At 42.2% G+C, this 21,516-nt stretch overlaps 1 protein-coding gene across 1 annotated transcript in view; it reads right to left on the bottom strand.

The window, feature by feature from the left end:
* Nucleotides 1–1,345, bottom strand: part of TLN2 (talin 2) — a 420,526-nt gene extending 419,181 nt beyond the window's left edge. Inside the window, exon 1 of the mRNA XM_080808179.1 lies at nt 1,172–1,345. The gene's annotated coding sequence lies outside the window, so the exon portion shown is untranslated. The remainder of the gene's footprint in view (nt 1–1,171) is intronic.
* Nucleotides 1,346–21,516: the final 20,171 nt, after the last annotated feature.

Raw genomic sequence — 21,516 nt, 5'->3', positions numbered from 1 at the left:
GGAGAGGGGCGTGTTCCCTGCGCCCCCGAGCCCGCACGCCGCGTCTCAGCGGGACAGGAGGCTGGGGGAGCCGGGCGCGCAGCCCCTGACGGAGGCTCTGGGCCCTCCACCCGGGCCGGGCCGGCCTGGCGACGCGCTGCAGCCCGCGCGTCCCTGCGGGAACAGCCTCCGTGCGCGCTCTGCGCCGCCGCCTCCGCGCCTGCCTCGGCGCGCAAACTTTCCCGGCGAAAACCCCTCCGGCCTCTCCTGCGGGGGCGCCGCACTGTCCCCGGGACCCCAGAAACTGTACGCCCCTTCCCTCCGCAGCCAAGACCCACTGAAAATATGGCGCCCTCGAACGTCGTTCCTCGGTCCCCTCAGGGAATCCCGAAATGCCCAGTCCCCAGGACCCTCCGGCTCCCAGTGAGCGCGAAATTGTAGCTTGCGGGGCCAAAGAAGGAAAGGGCGCCGCTCGTCCAGTGCGAGGCCAGCGGCACTAAATCCAAATCCTGCTCTTGCACTCGGGCGGGCGCTGCCCAGGTCCCTCAGCAGCCAGCAGTTTAGCTGGTGGCGAGACTGCCAAGGGGAGTCGTAGTATCGGCAGGTCTGGGAGTCCGGTACTGGACGAGCTCCGCGTCGGCGGGCTGTCTTTGCCTCGAGCCTCGGCCGGAGACTTGTTTGCAAAGTGGCTTTGGAGTCCGGGCGGCCAGTGCTGGAATGAAGCCGGTCCGCCCGCGCCAACTCTCCTGGCGCGGGGGCCAGGTCCGGGCCGAGGGGACACTCCATGCAGGCGGGGCCGCTTTTCAAAGCCCAGTTACCGGAAACCCAGCGGGAGCCCCGGAGGGGACTGGCTGCCCGCGGCCAGAAATCCGTTCTCAGGCGCCGGCTGCCAGCCTGTTTGCAAACCGCTGCGCCCAGGTCGAGTGCAGTGAAACATACATGTGCAATAGACAGGTGCATTAAATTTATTTTATTTTTATTTTTATTTTTTTTGCAAAAAGCCCTCCTAGGACATCAAATCTGGGAGCTTTGCAGGTTTTTTTCTGCATTGGCATCACTCACGAGATGCAAAAGGGAGGAAAAAACCACCCACATTTTCCTTCTGTAAAGGGGAGGGAAAAGACACGAGAAATTCATGCAACGTGCATGCAGCTGGAGGAAGAGGAAAACCCGAGTGAGCCGTGCGTCTTACCGGGGGATGCATTTACTGTCTCATTGCAGAGCGCCTGCCCCGGAGTGCAGCTGGCGTCCCCCCGCGCGCCCGGCGACCGCTCCGCTCCCGCAGCCGCCTCAGCCGCTGCCGCCGCCGCTGGCTCCGGGCGCGGAACAAGAGCCGAGGGCGAGCGCGAGCGCACGGCCCGCGAGCGCCGGGAGGGCAGGAAGCGCGTCATCACTCGGGGACGGCGCGGCCCCGCGCGGCTCTAGTCCAGCAGCGGCGCCGTGCGGCACCCGGCTTGGGCGAGCAAGGGCCCCTTCGGGGTCTCTACCCCGCGGCCTGCTGCTGGAAGGGTCCGCGACGCGAGGCGCTACGCCGGCCACGCTGTTGTGGGGATAAGGGGGCGCACAGTGACCCCGGCTTCCCCGAACTCGGGCTCAGCTGTGAGGGAGATTAGAGAGGGAGAAGAGGGGACACGGCGTCTATGGAACGGGGCCCCTGGGACCGCAGAGCTCTCCCCGCGGACCACTGGCCACCCTGGAGCGACCTGCGTGGTTCCGACGAGAGGAGAGTGGCCGGCTGTGGGGTCCTGCCCTGACGCCGTCTGCGGGAGCCGGCAGCTGGCTGACCCTCTCTGCACGTGTTGCACAGGCGACACTGAAATTGGTGGTCAGAGGTCACTTGCGGTTTTTGAGAATGGCTGTAGAGAAGGGGCAGCGGGGGCACTCTATTAATAAGGAAATTTTTTATTCTATTGCCTACTATGCCCTTGAATAAAGTCAGTTATATGCCTGTTACATATACACAGTCATTAGGAAATGTATGATGACATGAAACAACACGATGATTATTAAGGGGGCAGGGAGACAAATCACAAAATACTGTGTACCATATGATCTCATTTTCTTAAACTATGATGAATGGAGAGAGGTGGAAAAGACAGAACAGGGAAACAGTGGACAGCTGTTAACTAGATCTGTCAGTGATTGGTGGAAATGTGGGTGATTTTTCCTGCATAGTTCTCATTTCTGATTTTTCTGTCAGGAACATCACTTTTGTAGTTTTAAAAAAAAAAGTGTTTTTTTAATACAAGACCTCTCTCTCTCTTTTTTTTTTTTTTTCCCCAGCCCAATACAGAATAACTGGGATAGACCCCTCTTCCCAAGAAATAGGTGGGTAGAGCCTCTCTCCAATTAGGCATAAATGCAACTACAGCAACTTCAAAGCGTTTCAGAGCATAAAACTGCTGCTGCTATGAACTGGAGAGTGGGTTGATTTTGTAAAGTGAAACTATCATTTAGAAGTCTATTGGGACATCGGATAAGGCTGGACATCCTGTAAGAACAATGGCATGTTCTTGTCTGGGCTGATAATGAACTTGATTTTATTATGACCACAGAGAATGAGTGTATTATGTATCATCAGGGTACAGCTTTGTAACTTATTGCAGAGAACAAACTTTAAAATCAAAAAGCATAATCAGAGCCAATGATTTGGCAACTTGAGATCAAGTCCTAAAAGTTGCAGGGCCCAGACTTTCTAATTGCGCAGGTAAAATGTGTCTGTTCACACCTTTTTAAACAGTCACCAGTCTAACAGGATAACTGATGGTAATAGCAAGTCACTTAGGGGATGGTTACAAAGTAAATCTTCATTGATTCCTGTAAGAGATTAGTAATATGCTCATTGAATTAATGCCATCTAAATTGTCCCTTGGATCACTGACAAAAAGCAACAGATTTTTATAGTTCAAATGCCAGGTTTATATAAGAAGCTCTTCAAAACAGAAAAATTGGTTGCAACTAATGTAATTTTTCCCTTCTACTTAATCCTCGGTTCATAGAGCCCAATGGCTTCCCATCAAGCATCTCAAATCAGTTTTCTTCCCCCAACCTAGATTTAAATTTTTTCCATGTCTTAATTCCTCCTTCTCAAAGCATCCTGTGCTCTTGCACTGCCTGCCAATGAGATGCCGTTTAATACTAGGAGGTAAGCTCTGTCAGAGAAAAGATCTTACCTGAATCTCTGTGCCTCAAAGAGGGCCTGGCTCATAGTGGGTGCTCAATGAATACTCATTTCATGAAAATAGCATGTTTGCTCACTGCCTACGTGGCTAGCTCCGAAGATGTTTGAAAAGTTATCTCTGCTATTAGACTGTCAGCATAATCCTGGGATGCTAAGACCTTGTAGAGTCATAACCCTGGTTTAACTCAGTAATCTTACTCTTCAAAATAACAGCCAAATGCTAAAACATTTCAAGCAGTAAGGTGCAGGTCTGAATATCCATCATGACTAATCCAGTTAGTACTATCTGTGGCTCTCTGAGATCCCTGAAACCCCTTTGCCCAGTGAGAAAGAACATCAATCCCAGAATTCTTTGCTTTGGCCCAGGCTTCTAACCAACTGACTTTGTACGCTTCACTTATTTTTATAGTTTGTCATTTTCTCTAGCCTCTCTTATGGCCTCAAAGCCATTTACTATTTCTTTAGAAAAACTAACCCTAACCATTCTGTTGCCTAGCATTATGTTTTTCAACAAGTTCCCAGTAGAAGTAAAATTGATTTTACCAGTGACCTAGAGTAAGTGCTTTGAAATTGAGACTCCGCCCCTAGAAATGAAAAGACCATTCTTTCGTTTTTTTTTTTTTTTAAGACTTTTCTTTATTTATTTGACACAGAGAGAGAGAGAGAGTGAGAGAAGAAACACAAGCAGGGGAGTAGGAGAGGGAGAAGCAGGCTTCCCGCTGAGCAGGGAGCCTGATGCGAAGCTCAATCCCAGGACCCTGGGATCATGAGCTGAGCCAAAGGCAGACAGACGCTTCACAACTGAACCACCCAGGTGACCCAGGACTGTTATTTCTAAATTTAGAGTCCGCTACGAGTAATCTCTCTCTATACCAGTCACAGTGATCATAGTTCACCAGACAAAAACTACTTTTAACAAGTTCACATTCTTGGACTTTGTCTCCACCCAGCAGAGGAAAACATGGTGGCAGTTATCGTAGAGTATTGAGGACCTGAGGTAAAATTCATTCCATCTATACAACTTAACCAAGCCTTCATATTGTCTCAGTTCCTTCCAAGCAGATAATTAGGAACTGAAAAAATATTCATTTTCTGTGAATAAAGAGCACAGCATTTGGGGAAGTAAATCAAAGAGATAGCTTCCAAGTAACTTACAAATATATCTGGAACTAAAATCCATTTTTTCTCACAAGCTAGAGCTGTAAATACCAAACCAGACGTTGCTTGGTGCTACAGAGCCAAATGTTAAGAAATCCTCCCCTCCTCTCATTGTGCTATTTGCCTGAACCTCTTGACGACCTGTCTGCATGCGTGTTTACCTGAGCAAACCCAACTGTGTCCATATTGAAGAGGTAAAAGATATTCCACTAAATATTATGTTCCACTTTTGTTTATAAGATCAAAATTTGTGCTAAGTTAAGATATCTTCTAGGGCATTCTTGATACATATATCAATAGTTCATGACATTTTCCCCTTTTTGAAAATTGTTGTATCCATTCTCAGGAGCAAGGTGAGTGTGGGAACCACATTTTCTAAAAATTGCCTATGACTCAGAACCAGAGATGAAAGCAAGATACTCAGGCTTCTATTCTCATTTGACATCTTTAGGTTTAAAGAAATCTCTCCATCTCTTTTTTTATTATGAGTTCTAGGATAGAATATTACCCAATAATAATACAGGGAATATTATCTCAGTTTCAATATAGCATTTAATCAATAAAGTTACTTTCATTTTATTTGACAGGCAGATGTTTGACACTTTGCAAGAATTAATATGTTTTAGTTTTTTACCTATCTGTAAGCATGGGGCCTCACCTCATTCCTCACTATTCAGGATGGCGTGATAGATGCAGATTCAAATGTCCTTTCTCTCTCTCTCTTTTTTCTCCTTTAAAAATTTTCTTTTTCTTCCTTTTTTCCTTTTTCCCCTTTTTTCTTTTTTCCAAATGTCTTTTTTTTTTTTAAGATTTTGTTTCTTTATTTGGGAGAGAAAGGGCATAAACAGAGGTTGGGGGCGGGGAAGAGAGAGGAGAGAGAGAGGGAGAAGCAAACTATACAGGCTGAGCAGGGAGCCCATTGCAGGGCTTGATCCCAGGACCACGGGATCATGACCTGAGCCAAAGACAGATGCTTAACCGACTGAGCCACCCAGGCTCCTCCCAAATGTCTTTTTTTTTTTTTTTTAAGATAAAATTGCTTATATAGACTTGGGAAACTATTGTTATTATTGTACCCATCACAGGACATGCTTGATAATTTTTCTTTTCCTATGGTGTATAGAACACATGATGGACGGTTCTTTAAATGTCCCTGGAGGGTCGCCTGGGTGGCGCAGTTGGTTGAGCATCTGACTCTTGGTTTCAGCTGGGGTTGTGGTCTTGAGGGTGTGGGATGGGTTCTGCATTCAGCAGGGAGTCTGCTTAGTGATTCTCTCTCTCTCTCCCCCACCCCACCACTTCCCCTGCTCTCGCTCTTTCTCTCTTTCTGGAATGGAGAGATAAAAATTTTTTTTTAATGTCCCTTAATGGGGCACCTGAGTGGCTCAGTGGGTTAAGCCTCTGCCTTCGGCTCAGGTCATGATCTCAGGGTCCTGGGATGGAGCCCTACTTCGGGCTCTCTGCTCGGCAGGGAACCTGCTCCACCACCCCACCCTCCAGCCTACTTGTGATCTCTCTCTGTGTCAAATAAATAATAATAATAATAAATCTTTAAAAATGTCCCTTAAGAAACATGGTATCTAGAAAAATACCAATAATTATTATTTTGCTAAACTGGATTTATCTTTAAATAAAATAGTATAAACAATATGTGAAACAGGATGTTTCTCTTTTGCTTGCTTGCTCATAGATTGGAGAAAACATGTTTGGGTTGATACTGTGGTTAACAATATTTTTATTGTGGATCATCAAAGCTTTTTTTATTAAATATGTATCTTTAAGGTCTCTTTGTTCATTTGGTATTTTAAAAAAATATAAACATGTTTTCATGAAATGTACAATATCAAGGTATTATAGAAAGACTTCTCTTTTTTTAAGATTGTATTTATTTATTTGATGGGGCGCCTGGGTGGCTCAGTGGGTTAAAGCCTCTGCCTTCAGCTCAGGTCATAGTCTCAGGGTCCTGGGATTGAGCCCCGCATTGGGCTTTCTGCTTAGCGGAGAGCCTGCTTCCCTTCCTCTCTCTGCCTGCCTCTCTGCCTATTTGTGATCTCTGTCTATCAAATAAATAAATAATCTTTAAAAAGAAATTTAAAGATTGTATTTATTTATTTGAGAGAGAGAGAGAGAAAGCATAGAGGGAGAGTAAGAGGGAGAGGCAGATTCCCCACTGAGCAGAGAGCCCAATGTGGGGCTCAATCCCGGAGATCATGACCTGAGCCGAAGGCTGACACTTAACTGACAGAGCCAACCAGGCACCCCTAGAAAGACTTCTAGATTAAAAAAAATTTTTAATCTGCGATCATAACAAATTGCCCCTCTATCACTGAAACATGTTGGATAAAATTGGTTTCCTTGTCTCTGGAGATATATATTTATTTAACGCTTTTAAAATATTTGGTTTAAGTATCAGACCAACTTTAATTTAAAAATAATGTATTGGGACACCTGGCTGGCTCAGTCAGTAGAGCATGGGACTCTTGATCTTGAGGTGGTGAGTTCAACCCCCACTTTGGTGTAGTTTACTTAAAATTTTTTTAGATAAAAATAATGTATTTAAGGGTGCCTGGGTGGCTCAGTTGTTAAGCATCTGCCTTCCGCTCAGGTCATGATCCCAGGGTCCTGGGACCAAGCCCCACATCAAGCTCCCTGCTCGACGGGAAGCCTGCTTCTCCCTCTCCCACTCCCCCCTCTTGTGTTCCCTCTGTTTCTCTCTCACTCTCTCTCTCTCAAATAAATAAAATCTTTAAAAAATATATTAAAAAAATAAGGTATTTATTATCATGTAGGAAACATCATTCTAAATCTACCACAGATGGAATAGATCTGTTTTAAACAAATAAGATGATTGAAATGTGTCTAAATCATTAACTGTCTTTATTACAGAATTGAAAGTGATAAATTGAAATATCATAAGTGTATGTAGAAATTATTTAGATAATTTTATTGTAACTTCAGAGAGCTAAGCCATGACTTTTGTCTACATCAAAGATAAATATATCCAGCACAATTGTTACTTGCTTATTTCTTTAAATCAATTTACCAGATATTCATTGAATTAGTGCCAGGACTCATTATGACCAAAACACTCTTCTTCCCAGCTGTGCAGAATCCAACTGAATAAAATACAACCCTTGCCTTTCAGGAGGGTTGGAAAGATGAGAGAGGGCACACCAGATATTCAAACTGATTCTGTTGATTAGAGGTCTTTAAAGGTCTTTCCTCTGGTCACTTTCCTCAGAAATAAAGCTCCAGAGGTTTAGAAAACACACACACACACACACACACACACACACACACACACACGCACGCACGATGTTTTTTCCTGACATGACCATCCCAAGCACAGAGGATTAGCTGTGTGGTCCTATAGTCTTACATTCTGTTGCCCAGAGCAGCCTAAAGCAGATGTCTTAGGACATCAAACTGGTATTATCTAGTACCCAGCGAAACCCTTACAGTGAACTACAAAGCAGGAGTTCTCGTGAGCTGGCTTATACATTATTTGTGACACTGTTTTGAATATACTTTTACTTCCTGCCAGGTCCATCTCCTGGATCTCTTTCCTTCAGGTTAGGAAGATTTATTGTCCTCACTTTGCCTCTAAAGTTGATTCCATTGAGATGTGTCAGACTTTTGGCATTATCACATTATTCTATTTTTATATTGGTAAACCCAAATTTTTCAGCATAGTCAGACCCACAGTTACAAAAAGGGTAAAGTTGGCATGGTGCAGGGCCATACAAAAGGTAAATAATTTGGAAGGGAATTGGAAGAGATGGAAAAAGAAGGAAATATCCATTCAGATGATTTTTTAATGCATCAGCACTTAAGACTATTCTTTAAATATTTGCCCAAATGCAGTTTGAATAAAATTAAAACAAAACGAAAACCTCCAGCGCCAACTCAATTAGCTTAATTTTCCCACCCAAAGTTAAAATAGAAACAGGGGAATAACATCTTTCCTAATATCAGAAAGATTATTTGCAAAAAGATCATTTTGGTCTCCTATGAAATTAAAGGGTTTTTATCTTTTCTAATGTATTCGTGTGTGGCTCAGAACTACAGGCTACTCTGGAAAAATACAGCTCTTTATGTAATCAGTGGAATAAAGTGGTTTTTTTTTTTATTTTTTTAAAGTGGTATTTTAATATCACTTAACTTTCTAATTCCACTCCATGACATCCTAATTTTTGTTTAATGACCCTTAATACTATACTACCTAAATACGAAGTGCCCAACACATCAACTTTCTGCATTCACTGGGTTTCAGTCACACTACTGACTGACGAAAATCTTTCTTCATTATCCATGGAACTTGGCACAGCTAAATAGATTTCTTAATGAGTCAGAAAGACTGTCAAAATAAAAGAATTGGCTATCCTGAGACTCCTTCTTTTTATGCATAAAACAAAAAAGCATTAGAAATTGGTGTTAAACCCTACCATTTTGATGATGACAAGTGTCTGACTCATCTTTTTGTCCCCTAAGACCCAGCATCCACGGCAGCAGGCACCGAACACGTTTGTTAAAGAAATTTCGTTGTCATTTTCAGAGACTAACTTTTTCAGCTGAATACATAGTCCACAAAGTATAAATGCCCAGTTTACAACCAATAGATGACCAAAACATTAGGAGGAACAAAACCAAACTTACGAGGGCCAAGTTCATAAAACCAACTTCTCTCCTTACGTAATGTCTCCATCCTCTCTTCAAAAAATTATTTGAATGGTCTCCCTTCCATCCCTGTCCCCGGTCATCCGATTACTCTCTCCAGAGGCAATCACTTTGGCCCGTTTCTCAAGTATCCTTCCAGGATATTCTATGTCTATACAAGCACAGACCCATGTTCACTTTTGTCTGCAAATGGTGGCATACTATTCTGCCTTTTACTTTCTTTGCTATGCTTTGTAGGTGGAGTTTTTTATTCTAATAGGCTATTATGAAAATATTAAAACATATAGTAAAAGTAGAATTGTATAATGAACCCCATGTACCCCAGCACCCAATTTCAACAATCTCAAGATATTACCACTTGCTTCATCTATCCTTTATTTGTGTATGCATATTTTAAAACAAATCTCAGACATGTCATTTCACCCCTAACCGCTAAAATCATTCTACTCTTTAAATCATACAGACATTTTCTTATATAAGTACATTGCCATTATCACACCTAAAAGAATTAACAATAATAATTCCATGGTATCATCTAGTGACCACTCCATACTCAGGTTGTCCTAATTGTCTTAAAAATGCCGAACATCAGATTTTTTTCCCTTGTGTTTCTTTTCATGTAGACTTCTAGAGTTGTCCATCCTTATGTTTTCTATGGCACTGACTTGTAGAAAGCTGCTCAACTGTCCTGTGGAATGTTCCACACTCTGGATCTCTCGTTGCTCCCTTGTGGCGTTATTTAACTTGGTCCTCTGTCCCCTATTTCTTGCAAATTTGGAAGATGTTTCTTGGAAGTTGTTTCTATCAACTAAATTAAGCTCAGCTTAACTTTGGGGGAAGTATGCTTTTCATAGCTGGTGCTGTGTATCTCCTACTGCATTACATCAGGGGGCAATTATGTCAGCTTGTCCACATTTCAGTGAAGCTGAAATTGACTATTGGGGGTCAAGGGATGCCAACCTGATTCTGACATTGTGAAGTTCCTATCAGCCTTTGTCAATTGGTTTCCTTTACCGATGATTGTTGCCTGGATCAATGACTCACTAAGGATTACAAAATGGGGATATTCTAGTTCTAGCATTACTGTGTGAAAGAATATACTGGATAAGAAATACCTTCTTTCCCTGAAAAAGTTCATGAGATCTTAGAATTCGTTGAACTGCAGTATTCCCAGTGAAGCTCTCAGAAATAACATCATCACAAGAATTAGCTATAAGAAGGTTCCAAATCACTCGAAATTCCATCCATATGAAAATTGAAAGTCTGTCCTTTCAAAAGCTTTGTTTGCTTTTTTAAGATTTAGAAAGCCTAGGAGTGTCTGGATGGCTCAGTAGGTTAGGTATGGTTAAGCATCTGCCTTCGGCTCTGATCCCAGAATCCTGGGATGGAGTCATATTAGACTCTTTGCCTAGTAGGGAGCCTGCTTCTCTCTCTCCCTCTGCCCCTCCCACTGCTCGTACCTCTCTCTCTCAAATAAATAAAATATATTTTTAAAGATTTTATTTATTTATTTGACAGAGATCACAAGTATGCAGAGAGGCAGACAGAGAGAGGAAGAGAAGCAGGCTCCCTGCTGAGCAGAGAGCCTGATGCGGGGCTCAATCCCAGGACCCTGGGATCATGCCCTGAGCCGAAGGCAGAGGCTTTAATCCACTGAGCCACCCAGGTGCCCCTAAATAATATATATTTTTTTAAAGATTTAAAAAGTCTAGGTCCCTTTAAGAGCAGCTATTGCCACTTAGAGAAAGGGGTTTCTACACTTATGCAATGTCCTAAATATAATGTATTGGGAATTTTTCCCATTTGCATGATAGGCCCATTCATATCTTCAGGAAGAAATATTCTCGCCCAATCTGAAATTAAATATAGAATTATTCCATTTATAGAATGTTAGAAAGATAGAAACAATCCCCTCTGGTGAGGAAATCTCCAGGGAGATGAATATCCTCAGAATTGCAGATGAGCTCAAGCCGAGAACCAAGATCCCCTGAGTGGCTTTCTAAACCTTGAGCATTTCTCTAAAAGGAGGTATGCCTCTCCTTGGGCAGAGGCTCTCAAATTTGTACTCACCAGCCTGCTCATTCAAATGCTGAGGCCTTGCTCCAAGAGATTCAGATATATTAAGTCTTTTTCTTTAAAAGCATTCCAGGTAATAATGACGCAGTTGGTCCAGAGACTGCACTGGGGAAAACCGTATCCTAAACGAAATGCTCAGGGTTCAGAGTGTCACACCTGTGGCCACCAAACATGGCCTAGGAGAGCAGCTTCATTATAAAAACTATTTGTCTCTGAAGTGCTTCCTTAAGAACTGCAGTCCATTACACTACTCTGCGAGGATGCATGCACTTCTCCATCCTTGGCTTGCAAGTCAAAGGGTAAGCCTTCTTGACAATGAGCATCAGCGCACCTTGCAGTAGGGACTGGCTCGTGCCAAATGGTGCTCTACTTGCCGTTCCATTGAGTGTGTCCAGCAGCAACTATCTTTTACTCCACCCTGCCCTGCTTTCTGCCATTCTTTCCATGTCCAGGCACAGTTGTGACCCACGACGGCTGACACCATGTGCCAGGGATAGTGAGATCCATCATACAGGAGCAAAGGCAGAGCCAGCATGGGAGTGAGAACATACGCTGTACAGGCCTCCGGGCCTCCCAGGAAGTGGCTGAGGAAAAGAAGGTTAAGGAGCAGTGAGCGATAGCAGTGAGGGTTCTTGAAGGATGTAGCCGGGGGCAGGAGGGGGGTGGTGGATGGCCCAACAAGAAATAGGAAGGGAGGCCCGAGACTTCAGAGGACACTGGAAGTGAAGTTAGGGCCCACCAGTGCACATGGTTGGGAACACCGACCTCACAGGCACTCTTTGGTAACAACTGCCATCAGCACTGAGCCCGGGAGGCAACTTCACCCAGTTCACCCTCATTTCCTCACGTAATAGTTTACTCCTGAATTGGTCTTTAGGCTGGACAATGAGCCATTTATGAAGGAAAAAGCTCCACAATGTCAAAGGTGAGTTTGTTCGTGTGCCCGAGCATGCTACCTCCCGTGCTCTCTGTGGGGACCAGGAAACAGGCGCAGACGACTGAGGGGGCTGGGACCAGTTTCCCCTAAGGTGGGCTAGGGGAAACAGACTTGTGACTAAGCCATGGAAGAGGGTTCAAGGGAAAAACTGTCCAGGATGAAGTTTTTGTTGTTTTTTTTTCCAAACTGTATTGAGGAACCCAGATTCTAGGGAAGTAGGATAAGACCAGAACAACCAGTAGAATGACTCAGTAGCAAAGACCTGGGAGTATATCCCAAGTCAGAAGAGTCAGGGGCAGGTAAGACATTGGAGAAAGAGAGGTAGGGACCTGGGATTAAGGAGAAGCTGAGCTCTCATCAACCCCAGTGATCCGGAACGGGACATGGTATGGAGTAGACAGATGCTTGGAGTCCCTTGACGTGTATGCTTCAGAAAATAAAGCCAGATTGATGTTTTAATTAACTAAATCTCTTCAATATTAGGAACTTCCTAGAAAACAGTGCTGGGTCATTCCTATTAGGTGCATTTCTAGTGTCTGACACAGTGCTAGGCACATGGGAAACTCCTAATAAATTTACAGCATGAATAAACAAATAATGGATAGATTTCAAGCCAGATGATGTGTTATGCTGAGCAAAATAAATGACTCGAACACTTTGTCCCACAGACATCTCTAGCGCCGTCCCACTGGTGCTGCTTCCACTGTGTTTTAAATCACAGCACTTATACTTAGTTCATACTCATATATCTGTCTTGTCCACCAGCTCAAGCTTCCTGATGGCTTGGTTCCTGAGCGATGATGTCTTACTCCACTTCAAGTCCTCAGTTCTTAAAATCATACTCAGTACAAAGTAGGTGCTGAGCAAATAGCTACTGAAGGAACAACCAAAGGAATGAACAAAGAGTAACTTACAAAAGAACCCAGAACTTTAAAATTAACCCATTCAGTGTCATATAGACTGCCATTTCTGTCCCCATTCACCCCACAATGCACCCTCCATGTCTGATGATTATATGAAGAGGCAAAGGTGAGTTGGAAGGTTCTAGAATAAAAGGAGACCCTTACTAGGCCATGCTTTCTTTGGAAAACAGTGAGCACTGTAATGGACTGCAGTTATGGTTTACCCCGTAACCCTAACAGACGCTGAATACCACCAGTGTGGTCTGGTGTTGACTCTGGTGGTTTCTTACCCATATGCTCTTTGGTGTTTTTTTGGGAAAAGACTCAGAAACCATTTCTCATTTCCACAAAATGAGCATAGCCGGGGCTGGCCGTTCCTTCAGGAACGATAGTGGCCTCCCACATTGCCACAAATGGACAGAAAAGTGACAAAATGTGAAATTACTTATAAGCTGAGGGGAATCCTTCTAGGCCCATGTCTTGATTGACAGTTTTTAAGCTTAAGATCAAAGATATTTGTTTGATTTTAATTCTTACACAACTGAGGACCTATTTCAGGGGTTCTGTTTTCTACCTCACCTGATTCTATTCAAGATCGCACAGATCAGCCCTATTAAAAGTAATACCTTCCAAAGGGAACTGTTTACTGAGGAGGACCATGAGGATTGAAAGGGGAATCAGGAAACCCAGGTGGCTTCACTGTAGCTATGTGACCTTGGACGCGTCCCTTCACTTTTAAGATCACAGCACTATCATTTGCAAATTGAGCACATTGAGTCAAATAATCCATAATTCCACTTCCGGCTTTCTAGCATTTCTCTGTGCACCTGTAAAATGGATAATCAGTGCCATACATCTGACACTTAGGATCCATTGCCTTGGACCGTAGTTAACGCACGTATCTTGTTCTCTCAACTAGAGTATAAGCTCCTTAATGGCTGAAATGCATCTTACACTTTGTAGTGCTTGTTGTGGTGCCTTCACCGAGGCACTTTCCCCAGCTGCTGGGAACTTTGGGGGCTGACACGCCTCAATGAGTCTCTCTCCACCCCTCCTGGTCTGAGGGAGGTGTGTGGCTCAAGAGGCTGGACACAGCTAGTATCTGATGACGAGATGGTTGATGGAGGGCGGTGTGATAAAAATCAATGGGGGACAACTCTGAAAAGCTGTCCCAGCAGCAGAGCTTCCCTTGGGATCCCCAAGGTTCTTTTTGTGACTACATCGCAATCCAACCTCTTCCTCTGTTTATCCTGCTTTCCTCACTCTTTCGCAGGTGTGGTGCCTGACATTATCACATCATCCTTCAGGACCTCCTGCATGTGAGTCTCAGAGTCTTAGAGTCTTTCTGGGGGTCATAACTCTGTTCCCCACTACCTTCCTGTCTTGCCTCATATATCCATCACACCCCAGTGCAAGGTGGGTGTAAATGAACTGAAGTCCACAGGGGCCACAGCAACCAAGGTGGGCGAGAAGCCCATGCTGGGAGAAGCCCTGTTCTTTGTCTCTACAAACACTGAAATGGACAGCATTTCTCCTGGGCTCCAAATCTCCACTGGCAACGCCAAGAGCAGAGAAAACGTTCTGCATGGGTCAGGCACCGGGAGTGTTTTGTTCCCGCTCATCTCTTTTCATGTGAATGCCTAATTCCTGGCAGCAGCTGGAGCGGAGGGACTGGGTCCTACATAACCTGACTAAGAGCAGCAGAATATTTAAAAGTTGGCTGGTCTCCGGGTGTTTCTAAAGCCAGAGAAAAACCTTGGTTTTCAAACTGCTTCCTCTTTCAAATGGAAACCAGGAGGAAAGCCATCACCCAGCGATGGTCTGGGATCCATCAGCGTAGATGGTGTCAAGGTGCTCAGCAAAGCTTGCTGTTCCCTTCCATAATAAAGGGGAAAATTGCTTTAGGCAACCCCTGGCTCCCCACATGTTCTAATGCATTTACTTTGTTCTTGCTCTTATGAGCGTGTTGTATCATTTTAACTAGATTAATTTAGAATCTACATAGCCACACATGCATCTTTACCTTTGGAGCCAACTGACTGCATTAGGTCGTCTTGTATTCACATAAACCTTCCAAACGAATACTTGCTTTTGTTATGCAATATCATTTCCTCTCTGCTGTACACTTGCCTTGGATAGCTAGGAATATCTGTGCCCAATTTTTTTCCTCTTTTTTTTTTTTTTTGGTTAGAATCTCAGACATTCAGTATGATTTATAGAAACATAGCCCTTCAAAATGATAAGACAATGAACTGCAGACTTGGAGCATATTTAAATAATTCAAACATTGTCTGATACTGTGTGGCTCCAAGAGGAAAGGAGAACAGTCGACACCAGAAAATTTCCTGCTGGAATTCTGCCAAGGCATAGTTGGCTGTCTTGGGGAGGTCCATCATTATGGGACTTTGCTGTTTGTAAATTTAATAAACGGCTCACATCTGCTTATAATATTATGGAAGTCTGTGCTAGAAGTATTATGTAAAGCACATGGTTTATTTCATGAATCAATCATTGCTTTCTGTTTGTAGGGTTTGTCAGGATGTACGGGAAAACACTACACCTGCATTTACATGTGCAAGTTCAGGCCACAGCATCAGTGTCCTGCTTGCTTTGAACCACAGCGTGATACAGCCGAAACCTTGGTAGGCATCTACTCCTTCTACCCCATGGCACACCAGAGGCCCAGAAGAGGAGGGAGACTTGAGCGCAATTCACCCTGAGTTACTGACAGAGTCAGGGCTCAGAGAATATCACAGCCCGCCCTTCCTCCATATCCTTCCATCTTTCTTTCTTTTTTGTGTGTTTTTCAAGTTTTTATTTAAATTGTAGTTAGTTCATATACAGTATTAGTTCATATACAGAATTTAGTGATTCATCCTCCTTCCTTCTTGCTTCTCTCTGCATGAACTCAGTTTGTGGCACATCAGCAGCATTGTTGGTCTAGCCATGGTCCCTCTCACATTTGATACCATGGGCTACTTCCTTCCTTCCACTTAGACAGCCATTTTGATGTGTTTAATGAGCATTGTTTCCATTTTTATGAATCTCAAAAAATATGTCTTTCCCCCTCCACATCTTGATATTATGCTTCAAGATCGTCCCATGTTGACACATGTATGTGCCTCCGACCACTGTGGAGTTCTCCCAGGCCACAATCCCCCCACCATATCCCCCTGTCTCTGCATCGTTTCATCTCACAGTGGTCCATGACAGCCAATGTTGGCTTGCTTGCTCTCTCTCAGGTCAAAACTACATTGTCCCCCTTATTAAACTTACAAGGCAGAACAAGTCCAAGGAATATAAGCAATTTAGCAATGGCTTCAGTAAACTTTCACTTCTAGATAAATTACTGGTCTGATTTAATACATTACAGACAGAAAGTGTTCAAAAGCTCTTTTTATTCCATCACAGTGGGCACAGTGCTTTAAAAATGTTTTATGATCACTAACTTTGATTCTCAAGTAAAAAAAAAAATCTTCATAGTTAGAGTTAATACTTATTTTGCTCAAACTACTCCAAAAAATAGAAAAGGGAGGAGAGCTTCCAAATTCATTCCATGAGGCCAGCATTTCCCTGATACCAAAACCAGATAAAGACACTACAAAAAAAGAAAACTATAGGCCAATATCTCTGATGAGCATAGATGCAAAAATCTTCAACAAAATATTAGCAAACTGCATCCAACAGTACATTTTAAAAAATCATTCACCACAATCAAGTGGGATTTATTCCTGGGATGCAAGGGTTGTTCAATATTTGCAAGTCAATCAATATGATATATCACATCAATAAGAGAAAAGATAAAAACCATATGATCATTTCAATTGATGCAAAAAAAAAGCATTTGACAAAGTATAACATCCATTCATGATTAAAAAAAAAAAAACCCTCAACAAAGTGAGTTTAGAGGGAACATACCTCAACATAATAAAGGCCATATATGAAAAACCCATAGCTAACTTCATACTCAACATGGAAAAACTGAGCATTTTTCCCCAAGGTCAGGAACAAGACAAGGTGCCCACTCTTGCCACTTGTATTCAACATAGTACTGGGCAATCAGACAACAAAAAGAAATAAAAGGCATCCAAATTGGTAAGAAAGAAATAAAACTTTCACATTTGCAGATGACATGATGCTATATATAGAAAACCCCAAAGATTCCCAAAAACTGCTAGAACTGATAAATGAATTCAGTAAGCTTACAGGATACAAAAATCAGTGTATAGAAATCTGTTGCAATTCTATATATTAATGAAGCAGCAAAAAGAGAAATTAATAAAAAATCCCAATTAAAATTGCACCAAAAGTAATAAAATACCTAGGAATAAACTTAACCAAGGAGGTGAAAGGTGTACTCTAAAAACTGAAACAGTGATAAAAGAAATGGAAAGACATTCTATACTCAGGGATTTAGGAGAACAAATATTGTCAAAAAATCTATACTCAGCAATCTACACCCAATCAGCATCCAAAGCAATTTACAGATTTAATGCAATCCCTATCAAAATACCAACAGCATTTTTCACAGAACTCGAACAAACAATCTTAAAATTTGTCTTGAAGCACAAAAACCCCCCCAAATACCCAAAGCAATCTTGAAAAAGAAAAAAAAAAAGCTGGAGGTATCACAATTCCAGATTTCAAGTTATATTACAAACCTGTAGTAATCAAAAGAGTATGGTGGTGGCACAAAGTAGACACAGAGATCAATGAAACCAAATAGAAAGCCCGGAAACAAACCCGCAGTTATGTGGTTAATTAATCTTGGACAAAGAAGGCAAGAACATACAGTGGCAAAAAGACAGTCTCTTCAACCAATGGCGGTGGGAAAACTGGACGGCTACATGCAAAAGAATGAAACAGGACCCCTTTCTTACACCATACACAAAAATAAACTCAAAATGGAGTAAGGACTAAATGTGAGGCCTGAAACCGTAAAAATTCTAGAAGAGAGCATAGGCAGCAATTTCTCTGACATCAGCCATAGCAACATTTTCCTAGATATGTCTCCTGAGGCAAGGCAAAAGCAAAAATAATCTATTGAGACTATCAAAATAAAAAGTTTCTGCACAGCAAGGGAAGCAATCAACAAAACTAAAAGGCAACCCACTGAATAGAAGAAGATATTCGTAAGTAACACAACTGATCAAGGCTTAGTATAGTATATAAAGAACTTATACAAATCAACACCAAAAAAACACCAAGAATCCAATTTAAAAATGGGCAGAAGACATGAGCAGACATTTCTCCCAAGAAGACATCCAGATGGCCAACAGACCCATGAAAAGATGCTCCACATCACTCACATCAGGGAAATGTAAATCAAAACCACAATGAGATATCAAGATCTCACACCTGTCAGAATGACTAAAACCAAAAATACAAGAAACAACAAGTATCGGAGAGGATGTGGAAAAAAAGGAAACTCACGCACCCTTGGTGAGAATGCAAACAGATGCAGCCACTAGAGAAGACAGTATGAAAGTTCCTTAAAAAATTAAAAATAGGGACGCCTGGGTGGCTCAGTCACTTAAGCGTCTGACTTGTCATTTCAGCTTAGGTCATGATCTCATAGGTCGTGAGATCGAGCCCCACATTGGGCTCTGTGCTCAGCAGGGAGTCTGCTTGAGATTCTCTCTCTCCTTTTGCCCTCCCCCACTCAAATAAATAAATAAATCTTAAAAAAAATAAAAATAAAAATAGAACTACCTGATGATCCAGAAATCACACTACTGGGTATTTATCCAAAGAATATAGAAAAACTAACTTGAAGGGATATATGCACCCCTATGTTTATAGCAGTATTCTTTAAAAGAGCCAAATTCTGGAAGCAACCTAAGTATCCATCCCTAGATGAATGGATAAAGATGATGTGAGATATATATCTATATAGAGAGATATAGATATCTATATATGTATAATCTCAATATTATTCAGCCATAAAAAAGAATGAAATCTTGCCATTCTCAACAACATGCATACATCTAGAGAGTATTATGCTCAGCAAAATAAGCCAATCAGAGAAAGACAAATACCTTGTGATTTCACTCACATGTGCAACTTAAGAAACAAAACAAAAGTGAAAAAAGGAGAGAAAAACAAACCAAGAAACAGACTCTGAACTATAGAAAGCAAAGAGACGGTTATCAGAGGGGAGGTAGGTGGGGGTTGGGTAAAATAGGTGAAGGGGATTAAGAGTACATTCAGCTCAACAAGCACTGAGTAATGCATAGAATTGTTGAATCACTATATTGTACCCTTGAAACTAATATAACACTGTACGTTAACTATACTGGAATTAAAATTTAAAAAAAATGTGTAAAATAGAGGAAAATTTCCATTGTTCAAAAAAGAGAAGAAAGTTGGCAGCAGGATGGAGGAACGACCCATTTTTCTGAAGGGCAATTTGGTAGTAAGTATCTATTTGGTAATAGGTATCTAAAGCTTTGATCTAGCAGTCCCACCTCTAAGAATTTATCATAAGGCAATAATAAGGAGTAGATGCAAAGATTCATCAAAGAACATTCACTGCAGCATTATTTTTAATTGTGGAAAAACTGGACTCCGTCTCAATGTGCCACCCTGAAGGGTAAGTGGAACTATGATATATTTTACTAACTAATTAATTCAACACATATTTATGGAATTCCTGCTATGCACTAGGCACAGTGCTAAAGGCGAGGGCACAAAGAGGATTGAAATAGACAAGGTCCCATCCTGGAAAATAGTGAACCATTAGACCTGAGGCACTGAGAACATTCAGGATACGGTAAGTGCTAAAAGGTTACAATAAAAAGTAGTATAATTACAAAGTACAATGCTTTATTTGTAGACTTATAATCATAGAAAGTCATTCAAAAAATAGCTAAAGTGTTCTCATAAGTTAAGCACAAAATAACAGATATGATTTTTTTCAATAATTACTCCAGGCAGAACCCTGTCAGCAGAACGGCAGGTGCACCCTGGGAGGCAATAATGACGCCCAGAGGCTGCCTACTTGGGTAGGTGAGAGCCAGCTCCATCATTATAAACCAAGTAATCCTTGGGCCACAGAGCTGGAAGCTGGGAGGTCTGAGCTCCCACTAGGACATCACGAGGTCAAAGACAAGCTTCCATCCATTCATGACCATGAAATGAAGGTGCAGGACTTGGGGCTCCCAAGCTGATTATAGGGTCCCCTGTGATCCCCTTCAGTCCTAAAGTTATTCCTTTTCTCAGGATTGTATCCCACAAACTGTCATTTTTCTATTTTTTTGCCTGTGTTGTGACATGTTTGTGTTTTTTAAACTCTCTGAATGACTGAATTGGGTCACTGCTCCAGAAATCCAATTGTCAGTATGTCACCTGTGGAAATGACTGGAAATACTTGATTGCCCATGCTGAGAACAGTGAAGCTCTGCTATACCCGTATGTCCTTAGGGTTTTCTCCTCCAAGCTGCATGTGTTACTAATAACCAGTAAAGCTAATTCTGCCAATCACACACAAACCAGTCAAGACTTTTATAATTATATCCCTCATCCTCTTCCTATTAAAAATGTTTACTTATAAAGTCAATTTTCTTTTTTTTAATTTAAAAAAATATTCTATTTATTTATTTGACAGAGAGATAGAACAAGTAGGCAGAGCAGCAGGCAGAGGGAGAGGGAGAAGCAGGCTCTCTGCTGAGCAGGGAGCCCGAAGCGGGGCTCAATCCCAGGACCCTGAGATCATGACCTGAGCCAAAGGTGGTCACTTAACTGGCTGGGCCACCCAGGCGTCGCTAAAGTTAATTTTCTACTTAAAGTGGATTTTAAAATTTCTCCTTTTTTTGTTTTAGAATTAGCAGGTCAAATGCTATTTCGAAATAAAAGCATATTGTTCCGTTGACACGCATAGAAACACTTACTATTAACTTCCTTTAGGGTAAACTTATTTTAAAACACCCTTTCTGATTGCCTCTGTGCACTGATTCGACTTTGAATTACTAAAAATCAAACATGGCTCCTTTTTAGGAGATGGACAGCACCTAGGAGTTTAGAGCAATTGAAATATCTGCTAGAATACTTAATGGGCACTTCTGTGTGTGACATTTCACTTGGTTATTTGCTCTCCAACCCTTTTGTACAGCATTTCTGGACTTGCTGACCTTTCATGGTTTTAACCAATACAATATGTGATTAATGTATATTAACTAAACTTTTCTAAATGTGTAGTCTGCAGACTTCTGACAGTAGAAACAACTCCCTAGGCCTATTAAAATCACAAATTCCTGGGGGTGCCTGGGTGGCTCAGTTGGTTAAGCCTCTAACTCTTGATCTCAGCTCAGGTCTTGATCTCTTGATCCCAGCATAGAGCCTATTAAAGAAAAAAAAAAAGTCACGGGTTCCTAGACTCAATCCTAGGCCTCCTAAATCAGAATCTAGGGTTGAAGACCTGTGATCTGAATTTTGCACAACCCTCTCTGGACCCCCACCCCCCCAACACTGGCCAAGTGATTCTTATGTGCACTAAAATTTGAGAATCGCTGAACTTTATTATTTTATAATTAAAACTAACTACTCTCAAATATTTTATCTGCTCGGTTGCAATCCCATTTTCCTTTTGTCCAATATATCATAATTCC

The sequence above is a fragment of the Martes martes genome, assembly GCF_963455335.1.
Source record: "Martes martes genome assembly, chromosome: 7".
Taxonomy (NCBI): Eukaryota; Metazoa; Chordata; class Mammalia; order Carnivora; family Mustelidae; genus Martes; species Martes martes.
This window is presented reverse-complemented; position numbering and strand designations above follow the sequence as displayed.